Here is a 20,531-nt window from a genome sequence, read left to right on the forward strand (position 1 = left end):
GTTTGGATATGTAGGAAACAGTCACATTCTGTGTATTGGATACTCCTCTAATGTGTTCCTGTTTTATCAGACATCTTTTAGTGCTACCGATCTATGTTAAGTTACAAGTAGTACAATAAACTTTGTAGACAACATACATAGAATCACATTTAACAAACTGTTTGACGGAGGGCAGCCTGTGGCCCTAAAAAGATCCAGTATTTTTAGCCAATACTCTAGATCTCGCTCTATGTAAGGTCCATTTGGGGGTAAACTCTAGCTTTAATATGTTGTAGTCTCGTTCACGTAGACCTCCTCTGAGCAGTTTCTTTTTGCACTTAATTACCTACTAAGATCCCCAGGATTGTGTGTTGTGGGGGACTTGAGTTGGCCCTCAAAATTGTGTTCCCCACCTAGGTTTTCTTTACCTGAAAGTATCCACCTTGGCAGTGATCAGATTGTTGGCCAACATCACATCAAGAAGAGGGACCTGGGACTTGTTTCAACCAATATGTTTGAGGTAATCTCCCATACAATCTCCCATACCATTTCATGCATTCCAAAAAAGGATTGCTATTACTAAAAATATATTGATATTGAAACCAAAAAAACAAACAGGTTTGCTACTGTGGGAAAAATACTTGACCCCCATAGAAGAATCTGTTCATTGGAGATAAAAGATGTCATGGGACATAAGAAATTATGAGAAAGGATGTAGGACAGGACTTCTAGAACAAAGTATTTAAATTCATGGCTGTACAAAGAGAACTGCTGCATAATATCATAGATGGCTTAAATTGACATGCTGTGGGGTTTAGAGCAGTACAGGAACTCTATGTCGCATGTGAGCCATGACAACTTGTTCGGACTGCATATGTTTGTGTCCTTGATGTGGCTGGAACATAATGTCACTAACGGCTGCAGCATGGAATAGAGCCATTCACAGAAATGCTCATTTAAAGATCCAATGCCCACCATCATGGGATGCATTGGCAGCGTGAATGGTCTTTGTCGACTTTAGGTAGTGCATGATAAATGGGGAAGACTGGGTTTTGTACAAAGATATAATCAAACTCTTTCTGTGTAATAACCCCTCTAGTCAAACCTTCTAGCAATAGAGACCTCAAATATTCTAGACATTTGGCAGTAGGACTAGAGCATAGCTTGCGGAATATTCATAGGTCACCTAAAAGCTTGATGTTTAATGCTTTCTATTAGGCAGTGTTCAGACACACCACCGAACTCCCTTTATCCACAGCTCTTACTACTAAGTCATAGTTATGCCTCAATTCAGACAATGCAGTTCTCTCCTTTCTAATTAACTTGTCCTTCAACTGCTTTTGTATGCTTTCTGACAACATTAGCGTCTCCATAACAAGATCCCGAAACTAGTCCATTGGTAAGAAACAGGACTAGACAGGATAAAAAAATGAGTGATTCTTAATTCTTTAGTCTCTATTTTCCTTTTTTTTTTTTATAGTTGTAGATGTTATGTGAATGGGTTCCCTCAGAGGAACCCTGTCTAAAATTTAGCTTGTACCACTACTATGTTAGTTTACAATAATTGGCTGATCCAAAAAAGTGCCAACCATTTGCATTTCTAAGGCTGGGTTCACACTACGTTTTGTCCCATACGGGAGCGCATACGGCAGGAGGGAGCTAAAACCTCGCGCTCCCGTATGTGACCGTATGCGCTCCCGTATGTCATTCATTTCAATGAGCCGACCGGAGTGAAACGTTCGGTCCGGTCGGCTCATTTTTGCGCCGTATGCGCTTTTACAACCGGACCTAAAACCGTGGTTGACCACGGTTTTAGGTCCGGTTGTAAAAGCGCATACGGCGCAAAAATGAGCCGACCGGACCGAACGTTTCACTCCGGTCGGCTCATTGAAGTGAATGACATACGGGAGCGCATACGGTCACATACGGGAGCGCGAGCTTTTAGCTCCCCCCTGCCGTATGCGCTCCCGTATGGGACAAAACGTAGTGTGGACCCAGCCTAACACTGCTTCATGATTGTATGTGCCTGCGACACAGCTGAATTTTTATCTGGTTGTAACAAACAAGAAGATTTCCAAGAGTGCTGACTTCATGAAGTTCCTTGACGCTCCTGTGTTGCAGTGAGAGGTTAGCCGTACACCACACCCAGCGAGAGCTGACTGCCCCTGTGGTTTTGGAGTTATTTAATTTCTGTAAACTTAATACAGCAGACAATGTACTTTATGGTACTGAAAATGAATGGTTAATTGACATTGAAATGTCATAGATTATTACAGTGTCCCCAAAATGATTATGCACATCCCTTCACCCGGAGAACAGAAATTGACAGGGTGGATGCATAAAAAATCTGTACTGTATAGTGTAGCTATCCTGCCATATCTACTGTAGACTAGTGATGACCACGAATAGTCGAAATGTAAATTTTTACCTCGAATATTGGCACACCGCTCATCACTACTGTAGACTTTGTAGAAGTACAACAGAGCTGTCATAAATCTCCTGCCCTCTAATAATATTGTGATGACATGGCTTTCTCTGTCCCACTTTGTACAGCTTAGTTAACAAAACATAGAATATTTGCCTATTGTGTCTGCTCTAGTGGCCAGTGTTTAAATTTACAATCATATTTTTAAATCCCTATGGATGAAAACGAATCACCAGCTTTTTTCATAATGGGGGAGATTTATCAAGACCTGTGCAAAGGAAAAGTTGCCCAGTTGCCCATAGCAACCAATACGATTGCTTCTTTCATTTTGCAGAGGCCTTGTTAAAAAAGAAAGAAGTGAACTGATTGGTTGCTATGGGTAACTGGGCAACTTTTCCTCTGGACAGGTTTTGATAAATCTCCCCCAATATGTTTAAAAATAAAACCTAATTTAAAAATTATATATTAAATATCATATCTTTTACATATGACATTTTATTGTTTAAAGCATATTGGTTAAAGGGGTACTCAGGTGAAAAACTTTTTTTTTTTAAATCAACTGGTGCCAGAAAGTTAAACAGATTTGTAAATTAAATCTTGCCCGACCTCAAGGAAAGTGTAGAAGATTTTGATAGATAAGAATAATTATTGAAAACCTTGCTTCAATTATAATATATATTCTTTACTTTATTAAAATGAACAGTATCTAATAAGCAATCTTCACACAGGGCCCTTGTGTGAAAAATAGAATGGACAATTTACAATTATTAATAAAACATTAAACATAAAATAGACATAAAAATTATAGCCACTAGTGAATAACTGTTCAATTGATCCTGTTGGAAATATTCAAGTAATGTTGTAACAGCCAGCATCCATAAATGTCACTAAATGGTTAACACAGGTTATAGCCTGGTTGTTTGATCTTTTTAAATGTTCAGATATTGCAAAGTGTTTCTGAATGGTATAGGAGTATAGGTGTATGCCCATCAGATCTCGGTCAGTGTAAAAATTGTGAGCTGCACCATTCCTTTTTCTCATTTAGATTTGTAAATTACTTCTATTAAAAAATCTTAATTCTTCCTGTACTTATTAGCTGATGAATACTACAGTGGAAATTATTTTCCGTTTGAAACACAGAGCTGTCTGCTGACATCACAAGCACAGTGCTCTCTGCTGACACACATAAGTTTTTCACCGGAGTACCCCTTTAAGTATTTGTAGAGTAAAACCTTATGTATTTTAAGGTCATAAAACAGCCTTAGTAGCAAAAGGGTATCCTATATATTCCTCTTTGTCTTGCTTAAAAAACATTGTCTTAAGTTCAAATGTATGTATTAAAGACGGTTTTTATATTTAGGTAAATAATGCTTATTCTTTCCATAAAAGACAAATGGGAAAGCATGATTAAATGGGAAAACACTGGATACAACTGACAAGGAAAAAGTTTAAGTTGACAGTAAGTTTAACTGTAGGGAGCAGTGTCAGGCAGTGGCTACAAAGGCAAACACAGTTCTACCACTGTACAAGTCACTAGTCAGACTACACATGGAATACTATGTGTACAGTACTGGGCAATAGAGATATGAGTAAATAGAATCTGATGAATCCGAATTCGTTACCAATTTCTAGAATATTTTTGATTTGCAATGAATGTGAATATCGCCGTGATTCGATCACTCGAATCACTTCATTAAACTCCATTTAGTGCGGTCCAGGCTCAAGGGCATCTAAAATGGCAGATCCACATGTCAGGACATGGGGCAATGAATCGCGGGAACAAGGGTAGGCGGGATGAGCCTGAATCACATGCAGCATGCAGCCTATCAGCAGCCAGTCACCCCTTTGATGTCACAGTCCTATATATAATCGGCAGCCATCTTGCAGACAGTCACATCAGTATTCTATTACAGAGAGAGAGGGACAGACAGCAGTGTGTGTTGCACTGAAAAGCATGTTTACATCAGACATTCACCTCCCAGTCACATCAGCGTTCTATTGCATAGAGAGAGGGACAGAGAGCAGTGTGTTTTGCACAGAAAAACTGTTTACAGAAGCGATTCACCTCAAGCCCAAATCTAGCCTAGAAGCACTGAGCACTGGTGAGTGAGATTGAGAGAGAAAGTGCAATCTTGGGTGTAGTACACAGCGACTGTGTGTTGCAGCACGGGTGTGTACAATAACTGAAAAACTAATAGTAGCCAGCCAATTAAGGTGAGCAGAGCATAAACAGCATATTGTCCTCTATTACGTGTAACCTGTGCGTACATCTAAGTGGTGTACCATTCTGTTCCTGTTAAAGTCTTAAGTGCCTAGATACTGTGAAAGGCCAAGCAAAAGTACACACCTGCTGGTGTTGTAGACAAATACTGTTTTAAGCATACTGGAGCAAATTTTCCTCCCCTCATAAGTGCACACCACATACGTAGATCTAAGTGGTGTACCATTTGCTTGCTGTTAAAGTCTTAAGGGCCTAGATACTGTGAAAGACCAGCCAAAAGTACACACCTCCTGGTGTTGTAGGCAAATACTGTTTTAAGCGTAGTGGTGCGCATTGTACTCCCCTCATATACGCACTGAGTATGTCAGGCAGAGAAGTTTCAGGACATGCACAGAGGAGTGGCAGAGGTCTAAATTCATCAGGAAGGGCTCCTGAAGCAGACACTGTTGAGGAACCTGAGGAGGACATCAGTGATGTGCAGAAACAACTCGATGATGATGAAGCCGATTGCACTTGGGAGCAGGGTGTAGAAGGGGCTTCATCATCATAAGGAAAAGAGGGTTGCAGGTTGTCTGTGAGGCAGCAGCTGAGCCAACAGGATGGTAGCATGTTTGGCAGTCAGCATGGTGGCAGAAGTGGAAAGGTAGTGGAATTGGGGTTTCTGGAGTCGGCGGCAGTAGCATTCAATTAGTGCGAACTGTTGGTGGGAAAATCAGCTACTTGGCGGTGTGGCAGTTTTTCATCAAGCATCCGGAGGATGTTAACCTGGTCCCATGCAAGATGTGTCGGCAGAAGGTGAAGCAAGGCCAGGGTCCCAATGTTGGCACCACTGCCCTGCGTCAACATATGCAGCATTACCATAAAGCAGCCTTGGAGAACCGTGGCTCCGATGTGGTGGTCCAGCCTGCTGCATCACCCAGTGGCACGCTGATCCCTGTTTTAGCCAGCCAAAGCTTCACCAACTCAGCCGTAGGGAGCTGTGTGTCATACCCATCTTCTGTCACTGCAGATGCTCCTACTCCTCTTACTTCGAGTCAGTCATTAAACCAGCAATCCATCGGCGAAGCCATGTCCAAGAGACAACAGTTTGCACCCACTCATCCAATGGCGCAGTGGTGGACTTTGCACCTTTCAGAGAACTGATGCCTTGTGCTTAGCCGAGGTGGAGAGTCCCAAGCCGTCATTTCTTTGCGACAAAGGCAGTACCAGCACAATTTTGTGGAACAGAAGGTGGGCCAGTCTTTGAGCCTGTCCATGTGTACCAAAGTGCATGGCAGCGCGTGTGGAAGTGTAACTACGGTCAGGGAAAATACTTGTCCTCTACGGCCCACAGGGTAAATGTGGTTCCTGCACAATCAAAACAGCAACTTGGACAGGTCACGCCTCTTCCGCCTCCATGCTCTCAGGCCTTTGGTCTTGTGACAGTGTGCCACTCCACCTCCCTATCCTCCACCGTGTCCTCAGCCTCCACTGCACAGACAAGTTTCAGTGCCACCCCAGCATACCATGTGTGCAGGGCACAGCGGTGTCACGCTGCACTTCACATGGCTTGCCTTGGCGGACGGAGTCACGATGCATGCTCACTTTCTTGTGTAGCGACCGCCGAATTGTCACCATTCAGCAGAGGGATGACTTCTGACTCTCCACCTTATTGGACCCTCGCTATCGACACAAAATGGGGGCCTTTCTTACACCCATTGAGAGGGAGGACAAACTGACCTACTACAGAGACATCCTACCCAGTCTGCACCATCGTCCATCCTCTCGCAGGTCTGACTCGGGGAGATCTCTGCGTTCACCTTCCACTGCCATGGCTACTGAAGAGGGTGGGGTGGCAGGAGCAGTACCAGCTCCATCATCAGCAGCCTGAGTCTACAGTGGCTGATCAGAACCTTTCTTCATCCGCATAGTGAAGCAACTCAACAGCAGCAGGTAGACCTGGAGCAGGACCTTAACCAGTAGGTGATGGCATACCTTGAAATGCCCATGCCAACACACCTTGAAGATCAGCTGGGCTTCTGGGCAGTTAATCTTGATTTGTGGTCGCAACTAGCAGAGTTTGCCCTGAAAAAGTTGTTCTTCCCGGCCAGTAGTGTGCAATCAGAGCTGGTGTTTAGTGCAGCGGGGGCCATAGTAACCCCAAGGAGAACTGGTCTGTCCACAAAAAATGTGGAGGGACTGACCTTTGGGAAGATGAATCAGGCATGGATCAGCCAGGATTTCCACCCACCAATGCCTGATGCGTAGATTGTAGAGTAGATTGACCATGGTGCCACACCAACACTTTACAAATATGGATAATGCAAAACATATTTAACCCCTTAAGGACCAAGGACGTATGAGTACGTACTTGGTCCCGCTCCCATGATATAACGCGGGGTCACCGTGGGACCCCGCGTTATATCACGGGAGCGAGACCAAGGACGTACTCATACGTCCTTGGTCCTTATCATATCACAGCGGGCCCGGCGTCATAGTGAAGCCGGGACATGCCGCTAATAGCGCACGGCACTGATCGCGGTGCCGCGTGCTCAAAGCTGAGCCACGCGGCTAAAAGTGAAAGTAAAAACTGCTGGTTAGCTCAGTGGGCTGTTCGGGATAGCCGCGGCGAAATCGCGGCATCCCGAACAGCTTACAGGACAGCCGGAGGGTCCCTACCTACCTCCTTGGTGTCCGATCGCCAAATGACTGCTCAGTGCCTGAGATCCAGGCATGAGCAGTCAAGCAGCAGAATCATCGATCACTGGTTTCCTATGAGAAACCAGTGATCAATGTAAAAGATCAGTGTGTGCAGTGTTATAGGTCCCTATGGGAGCTATAACACTGCAAAAAAAAAAGTGGGAAAAAAAAGTGAATAAAGATCATTTAACCCCTCCCCTATTAAAAGTTTGAATCACACCCCATTTCCCATAAAAAAAAACCACAGTGTAAATAAAAATAAACATATATGGTATCGCCGTATGCGGAAATGCCCGAATTATAAAAACATATTGTTAATTAAACCGCACGGTCAATGGCGTACGCGCAAAAAAATTCCAAAGTCCAAAATAGTGCATTTTTAGTAACTTTTTATATCATGAAAAAATGAATAAAAGTCCTATCAATGCAAAAATGGTACCGTTAAAACTTCAGATCAAGGCGCAAAAAATTAGCCCTCATACCGCCCCATACGTGGAAAAATAAAAAAATTATAGGGGTCAGAAGATGACAATTTTAAACGCATTCATTTTCCTGCATGAAGTTATGATCTTTTCCAGAAGTACGACAAAATCAAACCTATATAAGTAGGGTATCATTTTAATCGTATGAACCTACAGAATAAATATAAGGTGTCATTTTTACCGAAAAATGTACTACGTAGAAACGGAAGCCCCCAAAATTTACAAAACGGCACTTTTCTTTCAATTTTGTCTCACAATGATTTTTTTATTCCGTTTCACCGTAGATTTTTGGACAAAGTGACTGACGTAATTACAAAGTAGAATTGGTGGCACAAAAAATAAGCAATCATATGGATTTTTAGGTGCAAAATTGAAAGAGTTAAGAGTTTAAGGACCCCCGGTCCTTAAGGGGTTAAAGGTGTACTCTGCTGCTACTCTGGTGTACTCTGCTGCTGGGTGTGGGCGGCAAGAGGTTGTGACGTCATGGCCAGGCCACTTGTGATGTCATGCCACGCCTCCTCAATGCAAGTCTATGGGAGGGGGTGTGGCAAGCACATTTTAAAAAATATCTTTAATCTTTTCAATTGTGAGGCCCTATGGTCTCGTCAGGCTGTTGCCACCTCCAGGCTGGGTCATTCAGCCATTATATGGTTGAATTGAATAGGAAGACAATTGTACCATTGTACAGGAAAACATCATGGTTCATCAGGGTTCAAAGATAGGTAGGAAGAGTGGGGAGGACTACATTACCCGGAATGAGAGGACTACATTAACCAGAAAGATTATCAAAATTAATGTCATTTAGTTTAGAAAAAAGACAGCTAAGTGGCAACCAAATAACTATGTATAAATAAATCAGGAGGCAGTACAGAGTTCTCTCCCATGATCTATTTATACTCAAGACTGTATCTTTAACAAGGGGGCATCCTCTAAGTCTAAAGCAAAGAAGGTTTCTACACCAACACAGACAGGGTTTTCTTTGCCGTAAGAGCAATGGTGAGTCTTTTTTTTCAACCTTACAAACCATTTAACTATATGGCTTTCTAATACTCAATTATATAAATCCATAATGGTTCTCTATGATAACATAACTGGTCAGAACATTTATACAATGTATACAAAAGGTTTTCAGCCTAAAGATTTAAACAAAAGCACAGATATTTTGAAATATTTATATAAAAACTACATTAGTAAAATTGCATAAATGCCATAATACAATGTATGAGCATTATTTTCATAATGTTATAATATCACTTTGAATATAGGTGTGAACTATTTTTGCATCCTGCAACTCTTAACCCCTTAAGGACCAAGGACGTACCGGTACGTCCTTGGTCCTGCTCCCGTGATATAATGCGGGGTTACACGGTAACCCCGCATCATATCACGGCAGGCCCGGCATCATAGTGAAGCCGGGACCCGCCACTAATAGTGCGCAGCACCGATCGTGGCGCCGCGCGCTATCAACCCTTTAGCCGTGCGCTCACAGCTGAGCCATGCAGCTAAAAGTGAAAGTAAAAACTGCCGGAACAGCTTACAGGACAGCTGGAGGGTCCCTACCTGCCTCCTCACTGTCCGATCGCCGAATGACTGCTCAATGCCTGAGATCCAGGCATGAGCAGTCAAGCGGCAGAATCATCGATCACTGGTTTCCTATGAGAAACCAGTGATCAATGATAAAGATCAGTGTGTGCAGTGTTATAGGTCCCTATGGGAGCTATAACACTGCAAAAAAAAAAGTGAAAAAAAATAGTGAATAAAGATCATTTAACCCCTCCCCTATTAAAAGTTTGAATCACCCCCCCCTTTTCCCATTAAAAAAACACAGTGTAAATAAAAATAAACATATATGGTATCACCGCGTGCGGAAATGTCCGAATTATAAAAATATATTGTTAATTAAACCGCTCGGTCAATGGCGTACGCGCAAAAAAATTCGAAAGTCCAAAATAGTGCATTTTTGGTCACTTTTTATATCATTTAAAAATGAATAAAAAGCGATCAGTAAGTCCTATCAATGCAAAAATGGTACCGTTAAAAACTTCAGATCACGGCGCAAAAAATGAGCCCTCATACTGCCCCATACACAGAAAAATAAAAAAGTTATAGGGGTCAGAAGATGACATTTTTAAACGTATAAATTTTCCTGCATATAGTTATGATTTTTTCCAGAAGTACGACAAAATCAAACCTATATAAGTAGGGTATCATTTTAATCGTATGGACCTACAGAATAAAGATAAGGTGTCATTTTTACCGAAAAATGTACTACGTAGAAACGGAAGCCCCCAAAATTTACAAAACAGCGGGTTTTTTTTTCAATTTTATTTCACAATGGTTTTTTTTTTTCATTTTGCCGTAGATTTTTGGGCAAAATGACTGATGTCATTACAAAGTAGAATTGGTGGCGCAAAAAATAAGCAATCATATGTTTTGTTAGGTGCAAATTTGAAAGAGTTATCATTTTTTAAAGTCAAGGAGCAAAAAATGAAAATGCTAAAACGGAAACCCCCCCGGTCCTTAAGGGGTTAAAAAGTACCTATCACCAAATTAACTGTTCTCAACTAGCTCAGGCTATGTTCCCTAACTACTCTGTTTCTTACCTGTGTTCTTTCTTGCACAGTGCAAATTCCCAGAAGGAAAAAGTGGGCGTTTCCAAGCAGGCATGGCATCACTGAACCCTGCTGGGGGACCACTTCCGCCCTCAGTTTGCCATATTTCAGTGAGGCTCTCCTTCAGTGGTCAGTCTGTGCAGCTTTCTGTGAGAATCTGTGTAGCTTTCACTTTCTGTGCAGCTGACAATCAAGCTTCGTGCAGAGAAACACTTCCTGGGTTTGGAAAGTCTCCTGTGTTTGGTCAGAAAGGAGACCGAACTCACTGTATTAATTGTGGCAGGGAACAGAGCAGAGCCACCTAGTGGCCAATTACATTTTAAACATATTTATGTTGATAATTTTAAAAGAAAGTGAATGGGAAAGTATCTGCTATTTACACAAGGAACACTATATTATAAGTTTTATTTGGTGACAAATACTCTTTAACACATGACCCCTGAGATATATATATATATATATATATATATATATATATATATGCAAAAACTGGATTCTGAACCCAACTCATTTCACAAGATCCCACTGTTATTAATAAGCTTTTTTTTTCCAAACCTAGAACTAAAGGTTCTGTTGCTTCAGCGTTATCCTCTGGAGCTTCACAGTCAGTACTTTTTAACAGAATGGGTAGAATACATCTATTCCATACAAACAATGCCGCAAATGTGCTGTTTTTTGATGACACGGCAGCAAAAAAAAAAAAATCTGCAGAATCCCTTAATTCTTTGCTCACATGCTATTCGGTTATCTGCCAGCCAAAATCTCCTTGTTAGTTTGATTTCCAGAGGCCTCTTTGATATCTTCTGAACAACATGAACCCTTGGCAGTGATGTTAAAGGGATCTAATGAGTTACCGAGTATCTGAGAAGCTCCAGCAGAAATTAAAATCATTTAGAAAACGTGTTTACAAATATGGAAACAATGGGTTTTCTGTTATGTCTGTTAAATTGAAGTGGTGAAGAACCATGGCAAGAGTATGAAAATGTTTTTTGTTTCCATGCACCTGAGCATATTAAGGATATGGATTTATTTTTAATAGAAAAGGCCCTGAATGTGCAATTTCACAGTCAAAATAATAATAATAATAATGATAATAACAATAATAATAATAATAATAATAATAAACATTAGATGTCATGTGCTGGTCAAAATACAAAAAATCATACTGAACAAAACCATTGCAGTAAGCCATATACAGGTCATGCTATATATTTTCTTATTGTGGTAGAACCTCAAATTGGTACCTATTTACAGTTGTGTGCATGAGACCTTACAGACTCAAAACATGTGAAATTGGGGCCTTGGATAATCCTATAGATGGGTAAAAAGAAGTGGTAGTAGTGAACATTTTCTTGATATGTTTTTTGATTTAAAGAAATGCCATAGTAAAAAAATATATATATATAAAAATAAAAAAAGGCCAAGTAAAATTATATAGTCATTTGTTAGACTTTTATCTGGCTAACAGATATTTACATTGTACTTACAATATGAACTGGTGTTATCTCTATTACCAGAGCTGCAGGTAAAATATCCAGACTTTAGCTATTATAGTTTCTACTTCCATAGCCTTAGCCGATAAAATATTTTTTTTTGTAAAGTTGATCAGTAATCGTGCCAATCAGATACTAAACCCTACAGAGATGCACGTGGCAATAGTCAGATATACAGCCATCATCCATGCAATCAAAACCATCTGCATAAAATTGGGTATTATACAGTCAAAACAGCTCTGATCTGTTGAGTCATGGGCTTCAACATGGGCTTTTGTCAAAACTGGACCTTCGGCAACAAAGCTCCTGTGTGTATAAAAATAATTCCAGTTTGGCATATCTTCTTATTTTTCTTACTGTAGTTTCATAACAATCAAGAGACAAAAAAGCTATGATACAATGAGGCACAGACTCAAAATCTCTGCAGATGCTGTGTAATATCTCCACCAGGATATCAACAGCAGATCCTTGAAGGTCTGTGATGTTGGGCCTCCAGAGATTTGTCTTTTTTCCACCACATCCCACATATGTTCTATACGATTAAGATCTGTGGAATTTGGAGGCCAAGTCAAGACCTTGAACTCTGCACCATGTTCCTTAAACCATAACTTTTTTGCAGGGTGGACACATTTTTCTGTTGAAAGAGGCCATTTTGAATTATAATTTTTTTTTTATATATATACCTAAATACAACCTGAATTGGATAGTGATTGCAAGAAGGTTATAAGGTTAAAGTAAAACTTGGCAAGTACGGTACATTTTATGTCAGTGTTTGCTTACAGTAGATTAGATCATTTAACCATTATATAGAATCTTACTTCTTAGAACTGTAGTGTCACTATTCATATAATTGGATACAGGATTTCTCAATACTTAGTAGATTATATATCTATCTGTCTAAATGAATTGGCTTCATTCAGGAGCTTAAAGTTCTTTAATAGTAGAGAAAAGTAAGATCTTAACACTTAAGACCTTGGGTCAGTAAAGTCTTGCTGGTAGAGAGACAATACTTAAAGGAGTACTCTGGTGCAGAGTATTCCTGCTCCGTCCTGCCCGGGCTGCAAAAATAATGAAAATAAACCATCTCTCACCTTCCTGGGTTCCCGCGGAGCGCCACTACAGCTGATCGGTCCTCCGGTCCATCTTCTTCATACTTCCGTGTGAATGAAGCGTCACGTGGTGCTTAGCCTATTATGGGCCGAGGCAGAATATCGCCGTGGCCGGCGATAGGCTGAACGCCATGTGAGGCTTAGTTACACACGGAAGTATGAAGAAGATGGACCGGAGGACCGATCAGCTGTAGTGGCACTCCGCGGGAACCCAGGAAGGTGAAAGATGGTTTATTTTCATTTTCTTTGCAGCCCAGGCAGGATGGAACAGTAATACTCTGCACCAGAGTACTCCTTTAAAGGGACATTGGATAGGTGATAAGATGCCTGATCGCGGGGGTCCCCCCACTGGGGACCCCCGTGATCTTGCACACAGCACCCCGTAACAATCAGTACCTGGAGCATGTTCGCACAGGGTCTGATTACTGGCAATCATGGGGGCCGGAGCATTGTGACGTCACGGCCCTGCCCCCATGTTACATCACGCTCCGCCCCCTCCCATAGGCTTGCATTGAGGGTGCGGAGCGTGACGTCACACGGGGGCGGGGCTGTGACGTCACAATGCTCCGGCTCCCGTGATCGCTGGTAATCAGACCAATTTTCGGGTTTTATTGGAGATGTTTATTAAAGCTGACATATATAGCATGATGTTTTATTTTTGTTTTTTTTTAACAACATATATTTTCTGTTCTTTGCTTTTTCAGACATAAAGGGAGACATAACTAAATCACATATTCCTAAACTCTACTGCTCTTCCTGTCACTACGAAAAAATCTACTTGTTAATTTTCCCAGTTCTGAAAGTTTCTGAAGGATAATAAGAAGGTGAGTCATAGAACGATCTGTGATGAAAAGTATGTCATAAGTTACAGGTTCATGAAAGCCCATTATAATCCTGATGTAGAACAAAGTAAAGGTTTCACAATGACCTTTTAAAGTGTGACACATGCATTTCCCCCTGTCAGTTTGCACTAGTGTCAAATGTCCAATGCATTTTATATGAGGCCGCTGCTCATCTCTTATACATACTTGTAACACTGTAACCAGGTCACCACCAAGGACAAAACTGAAAAGGAGAATCCACGCACTTTATATGCTGCCGGCACTGTGATAAAATTCATCATACAGAAGTCAGTTGACTCCAGATGACATCTTTTTGGATGTCAGTTATTTTTGGAAACACCTTACATTTCAATAGGAATAGTCCACGCATCCAGTTACCGAACTCAAGTCATTTAGAACTGCTACACAGATGCAGGGTTAAGATAGCTAAACAATGACATTGCTAAAACTTTGAGATATACTTCTCTTGAAACTTAGTCCTGGGAACAGCTGCTTTATTTACAGTATAAGTTTGCAAGTGTTTGGCCATAAATACAAAAAATGGTGTTCAGACCCATAGACACAGAAGGGGAGATTTATCAAAACCGGTGGAGAGCCAAAGCTGACCAGTTGCCCGTAGGAACCAATCAGATCGCTTCTTTCATTTTTCACAGGCCTTGTTAAGAATGTAAGGAGCGATCTGATTGGTTGCTCGATTGGGCAACTGGGCACAGGTTTTGATAAATCTCCCCTATAGTCTCAATGGCAGCTCAAACTTTTTCAACACTTTTCTACTTAGGAACTAGAAAAATGCCAACTCCAGCTTGGCATTTTTCCCTTTTGGCAGATTCATTAACATGGCATGCTTGTGCAATATAAGCCATGCACATTAGATATATGTCAGCCAAATCTGCTGATTTTAATGGGATTGCCTGACTATGAGGATGTCCTGACCCTCTCCCAACAGCAGATGGTAGGAGTAAGAAGGATCATTTGTTCCCGCTGGAAAGAAGCACTGCCTGAGGTGTCTGGCAGTGCCTTACTCCCTTCTCCCATGAAAACACATGCACACTCGGCAGAACCATGAATGTTTATGTAAAAAGGAATAGCTATCGGGTCACATTACTGACAATTCACTAGAAGTCTTCTACATTTGCATTACTTACAGTAGCAGCAAGCTCCGTTCAGTAAAATTAAACAAATGTCAACAGGCTTGCTATCAATTTAGGATATTCAAGGGTCATAATAAACATTTATATAACTTAAAGCTGAAAAAGAAATGGGCTTGTCAAACGTTTAGTGATTAACTTTTTCATTACTAACAAAGAATTTTATATCTGTATCTATCTATCTATTTATCTATATATATATATATATATATACACTTTTTATTGATACATACATGTTTAATATATATATATATATATATATATATAGTTTATAAATAGTAACTTTTCATCTTACAGCATTTCTTCACATTCAGTGCGTCCCAGCATGCATCAGCGATCTGTTTACCTGCTTTGTCAACATTTTAGGTAAAATGTGAGAAGTTTGTGCTACATAATGTACTATTTTTGCCCATATAGTGAAAAAGTAATTGACATTATATATCCCTGTAGAAATTTCCTAACATAGCCTGAACCATATTGCAATTAGCCGCGACTGTCACATAGAAGGCACATTGCTATCACTTCCTAATTATCTTTTCACACTAAATCTGCTGATACCGCACAGTTGAGAACAACACTGCATTATAAAAAGGTCTCATGGCTTGAGGATGAATCACTGTATGTTTGCATAAACCTTAACTACCTATACTTTGAAGCTAAAACTTCTGTTTTACACAATTGCAATAATGCTGTTGCCTATGTTCTAAAGAGAGAGAAATTTATTTTTTTATTTGCGCCAGTTTTTTGGAGTTTAAAAACTGGACGTCATATTTGTGCTACATTGCACAATTTTATGTAAAGTCTTAAAGTAACAGGGGGTTTAGTAAAAAGTCATGGTCAGCAATAGCAAAAACGATGCATTAAGTTCACATCCAAAAACTGGTGTAAAGAGGTGTGAAAATCAACACCTGCTCATAGCAGGCATATAACCATTTTTCTGGCAATTTGCACTATATTTTTTTCAGAGTATTCTTTTCAATCTGATAAGCTTCAATTTGAGACTGATAAGTAAAACACTAATTTCAGTAAAGCTCCCTTATAGCTTGTGGTAGAATTAATATATTCCGTTTACTCACTCAGGTAATTTACTATCACACAATGACCTATTATTTTTAGTTATATTTTATGTTAAAGAGAACCATTCAGTTATGTGATGCTGCCCATGTTTCATGTTTCATGTCCTTTGTATCGATAAATGATGTAGATTTGGAGAATGTACACTCACTAGCTTGCAGCAAGCAGCCTGAGAAGAGTCCCTGCTGCCGCTGACTGACAGGTTTCTCCTTATCACTTTGTATGGAGAGAAATCTGGAAATCATTAAAGGGCAGGCAGGGTAGGGGCAGCAGTGACTCTTTTCAGGTCGCAGTTACTCATTTCAGGGGTAAATTGCAATAAAGGGCAGGCCAACAGCATAGCAAAGTTGACCGATAAATGTTGCAGTTGTCTCTAAGCCCCATAATAGGATAACATAACTGGTGTTGCTCGCGAATATTTGAAATGCAGATTTTATTCGCGAATATCGCATATTCGGGAATTCGCAAATATACGCGAAGATAGCACTATATATTCGCAATTACGAATATTTATTTTGTTTTGTTTTTCACAGTACACATTACAGTGATCATCCCTCTCTGCTTGCAGCTTGTGTGGTGTAAAGAAGGCTCTAATACTACTGTGTGAGACTGGCGTGCGAATTTTCGTACATGCAAAAATTAGCATATGCGAATTTTCGCATGTGCGAATTTTTGCATATGCTAATTTTTGTCTAAGCAAATTTTCGCATATGCAACTTTTTGCATATGCGAAAATAAAACGCGAATATTACGAATATGCGAATGTAGCGAATATATGACGAATATTTGTCTATATATTCGCGAAATATCGCAAATTCGAATATGGCCTATGCTGCTCAACACTAAACATAACCTGTTCTGAGATTTTCAGCAGTTATCTTTTTTTCATCACAGTCAAGATTACAATGAAAGGTAACACCTCTACATGGGATATAACACAGGATGCACCACTGATAATACACTGATAATAGGTAATAGTCATGGCTCAACTCCTCCCCCTCCATGTTTAGTGACTTCTGTACAGGGTCAGCCCAAACCATTGTGCTACCTAGGTCAAAAAATTCAATGTTGACACTCCCGCTTTCTGCCCTGGGACAAAATTACAACAACCAAAATGCCTCCATATCCATTATTTTACTATCACTAAGTGGACCAACTACACTCAGGGCCCTAGGACCAAATATAGCTAGGGCCCCTTGCAATACTCTTCTCCATTTTACCAATGTTACCAGTATATATGGAATACATTATACAACCACACAAAGACTGCATAATACCACAATACTGAGTAGAAAACACTATACACAGACTAACAATACTTATAATATCAAAATACAAACAATACCAGAGCCAGAAATACTAGTTCAACAGGAACACACTATATATCACTCTAGTGATTATCTAATCTCGCTTATCTGCATGTAGCTGCTACATGCTGAGAGATCCCAGGTCTGTGCTGTGATAGTCCATGACAACCATGCTGGAGACCTGAGTGCGCATGTGCAGGATCTCACAGCATGTTGGGACTAAGGCGGCATTTACTAAGATATGTGTGATGTAGTTCATTTTTACGTTTTTTTTTTGCGTGTTAGTGGATTCAGGTCCTTTTGAAAAAAAAAAAAGTCCAAATGAACACAGTGATGACAAAGTAATGACAAAGACAGTATGGGAATTTACATGCGCTGCATGTAAAAAATATATAATATCTCCAAGTTATATATAGTTTATGCAAGTTATTGGTGAGAACCATAGTAAATCTGTTGGGCTGTGGAAGCTTCCACTTTTAGTTAATCTTTACCCTCTATTTTTATTTTTCAAATATTTTTTTTTTCAAATAAAAACATTTATTCCTGAAGTGTATTCTTCAGGCTATGATTTCTCAGAATTGTCTGGATGTCCGACCTCATTACATGTTTTCAAAAAGTTTATCTTCTAGAATAGAGACACAGCTTCTTTCTATGCTACACATATTTGTTTTAGGTTTCTCCCACTCTCACCACTCACGGTCTGGCATGTGAGTCTTGAGATTACAAAAAATTTGTATAGCACTGTTATACAATATTATACTTCATGCATAGAGTTGCTCTTTTCGGTCTCTGTATGTTTGTTTTATTTGGGGTTTTTACAGGATTTTTGTATAGAACTGCTTTTTAGATACTGCACAGTTTATTATTTTAACACAGCACACTGGTGCCGACACTGTATAACACTGTAATTCTGGCAACTTTATGATAGTATTTTTTTGACAATATATGGCACTGTTATTTGGGCAACACCAGAGGTCTTGGTCCCATGAGGAGCCGCTAAAAAAAAAAACAGGCTTCCGGACCTGCATTTTCTCGATTTAGTGAAGGAACCGCGGACCCCAATAAAATTAAAGGAGATTGCGGTATTAATGGCTAGCATGTTTAGAGATACCAAATTCTTTCTTTGTCAGGAAGGACCTGAAAAACAGAGAGAGACTTTTGGTCTCTCTAAACGCGTTGTATGTTAATAAAGCAATATTCTTTTATTATTTTATCAATGTACACCAAGACATTCTGCCTTGTGGTATCGAAACCGCTGGTGTGACTACGACCCTTACTTTGCATTGCTCTGGGTTGGTGGCAGCTGCCACAGATTGTAATCTGCAGCTATATATGACAAAAGGTGTTGAGCTCTTAGCTGAACACCAAAAGGTGCACCCATGTTTTTTTTCCCAATTTTTTCATCTGTATATAGTGTTGTTTGGGCATCACCCTATTAGCGATGAGCAGCAGGGGCCATATTCGAATTAGCGATATTTCGCAAATATATGGACGAATATTTGTCCTATGTTTGCAAATATTCGTTCACTTTTTTCCTATGCAAAAATTGTAATGACATTCGTATAGTGTGCATGCACGATTACATCTTTCAACTAACTAACACTATACCCTACACTAGAACCTATCTGCTAAACTAACCTACCCTATCGAATACTATCGCTTTTTTTACACAGTACACATCATTGTTGTGATGTGCACTGTGGAAAAAAAAATATTTCTCATTATGTATATACTGTAGCACTATATTCTAAACATTCGTAAAATCGCAAAGTGCCTATATTCGCAGTAAAAATTTGCATTTTGAATATTCATGCTCAACACTACACCCTATATGGTGCTTATAATAAGGCACTTCATAGTTAATTTATTACACTCTGTGACTGCACACCATGGGGCACAAAAAGAGTGGTCTGCAGAGGTTTTAGTCTATTGTAAGAACTACAGAAAGAAAAGGATGAGACAACAAAAAAAATATTTCAGTAGTAAAATGAGGGCTGAAAAAAGAGATTTATGTCTCAAACAGAGGTAATCTTTAAATCCATATGAAAAACTATGAGACTTAAAATACATCTTATGTATCCAACTGAAGAAAACAGATTGTGATTACAACTTGTAAATGTCATTGTCATATTTCTTGTATTTGTTGTTTATCATTTTGAGCAATTTGGCTTTTTTTTCTCCCCCCATAGAATCAAAATGTATGGAACCACAAGATCAGGTAGAAGAAAACAGATGGAAACCTGCTCCTTTCCAGTAAGACACTTTAAGATGTACGTGGCATATAATATATGTATTTATTTATTTATACTATGATTCTGATAATCATACACACAATGAAATTATGGTTTTATTAGGAACCCAGGAATCACCATTGGTGAAGCCAGTCTACGCTCATCCTTCAAGTTACCATGTATGTACATAGTGTTTACATTAGGAAATTAACACTTTTTTAAGGTCAGTGTTCTTTCTTTTGAATACAGTGTAATGTCTCAATGAAAAGTATATCCATTAGTCACATATCTATACAACATGAACACAATTGGATATCTCTGGATCACAAATTTATCTTAATAGTAACTTGCACCTATGTGTGCCTTATGATACCATAAATGCCTATCGGGGTCACCCATGCAACTTACTAGACGATCTATTGCTTAATCACACAGAATGTTTTTTTCTCTATGCTGCGTTGGTTGCTTGTCTCTCTTTTTCTTCTAGGACTTGTTGACTGGTGACCTGTCTTTATGCCATTTTGTCTTGTTACACATGCAAGGGTGTATGTCAAAGATTGGTGTCCTCACCGCAGCCTCCTATTATTGCAAGGTTAGCAATTTAGGTTTTTAATTCTGCATAAGCATTAACATCACAACTGTTTACAGAAAATTTTAGCTTCTATGAACAGATGGCGCTAGTTTTGCAGCCAAAATAGAATGCTCAAAGAAATGAATAACATGTTCTGCATTGTGCCCTATGTCTCCCAGTATTTTAACTGTGAAGAAGAATATATTGCATTGGTGATGACTCACGATTGTAGATTTCTCTAGGACCAGTTGTAAGCATATTTTTTTTTTAAATAAAACGATGGGAAACAATGGGAGCCTCCACTCTAGTGTCCCTTTACAGCAATGACACTGGCAGGCAGCCGGGACTTCTGTGATCT

The 20,531-nt window shown here is 39.8% G+C and overlaps 1 long non-coding RNA gene across 2 annotated transcripts in view; it reads left to right on the forward strand.

Annotated features, from left to right (window-relative positions):
• Nucleotides 1–20,531, forward strand: part of LOC130281827 (uncharacterized) — a 61,100-nt gene that overhangs the window by 22,879 nt on the left and 17,690 nt on the right. Inside the window, exons 3-5 of one of the 2 annotated variants that reach the window (XR_008846120.1) lie at nucleotides 13,705–13,824; nucleotides 19,561–19,624; nucleotides 19,726–20,194. This is a non-coding gene — a long non-coding RNA (uncharacterized LOC130281827). Of the gene's footprint in view, nucleotides 1–13,704; nucleotides 13,825–19,560; nucleotides 19,642–19,725; nucleotides 20,195–20,531 lie in introns of both variants that reach the window. The other variant, XR_008846119.1, reaches the window with a different exon arrangement.

This window comes from Hyla sarda, chromosome 1 (genome assembly GCF_029499605.1).
Source record: "Hyla sarda isolate aHylSar1 chromosome 1, aHylSar1.hap1, whole genome shotgun sequence".
In the NCBI taxonomy this organism is placed as follows: domain Eukaryota; kingdom Metazoa; phylum Chordata; class Amphibia; order Anura; family Hylidae; genus Hyla; species Hyla sarda.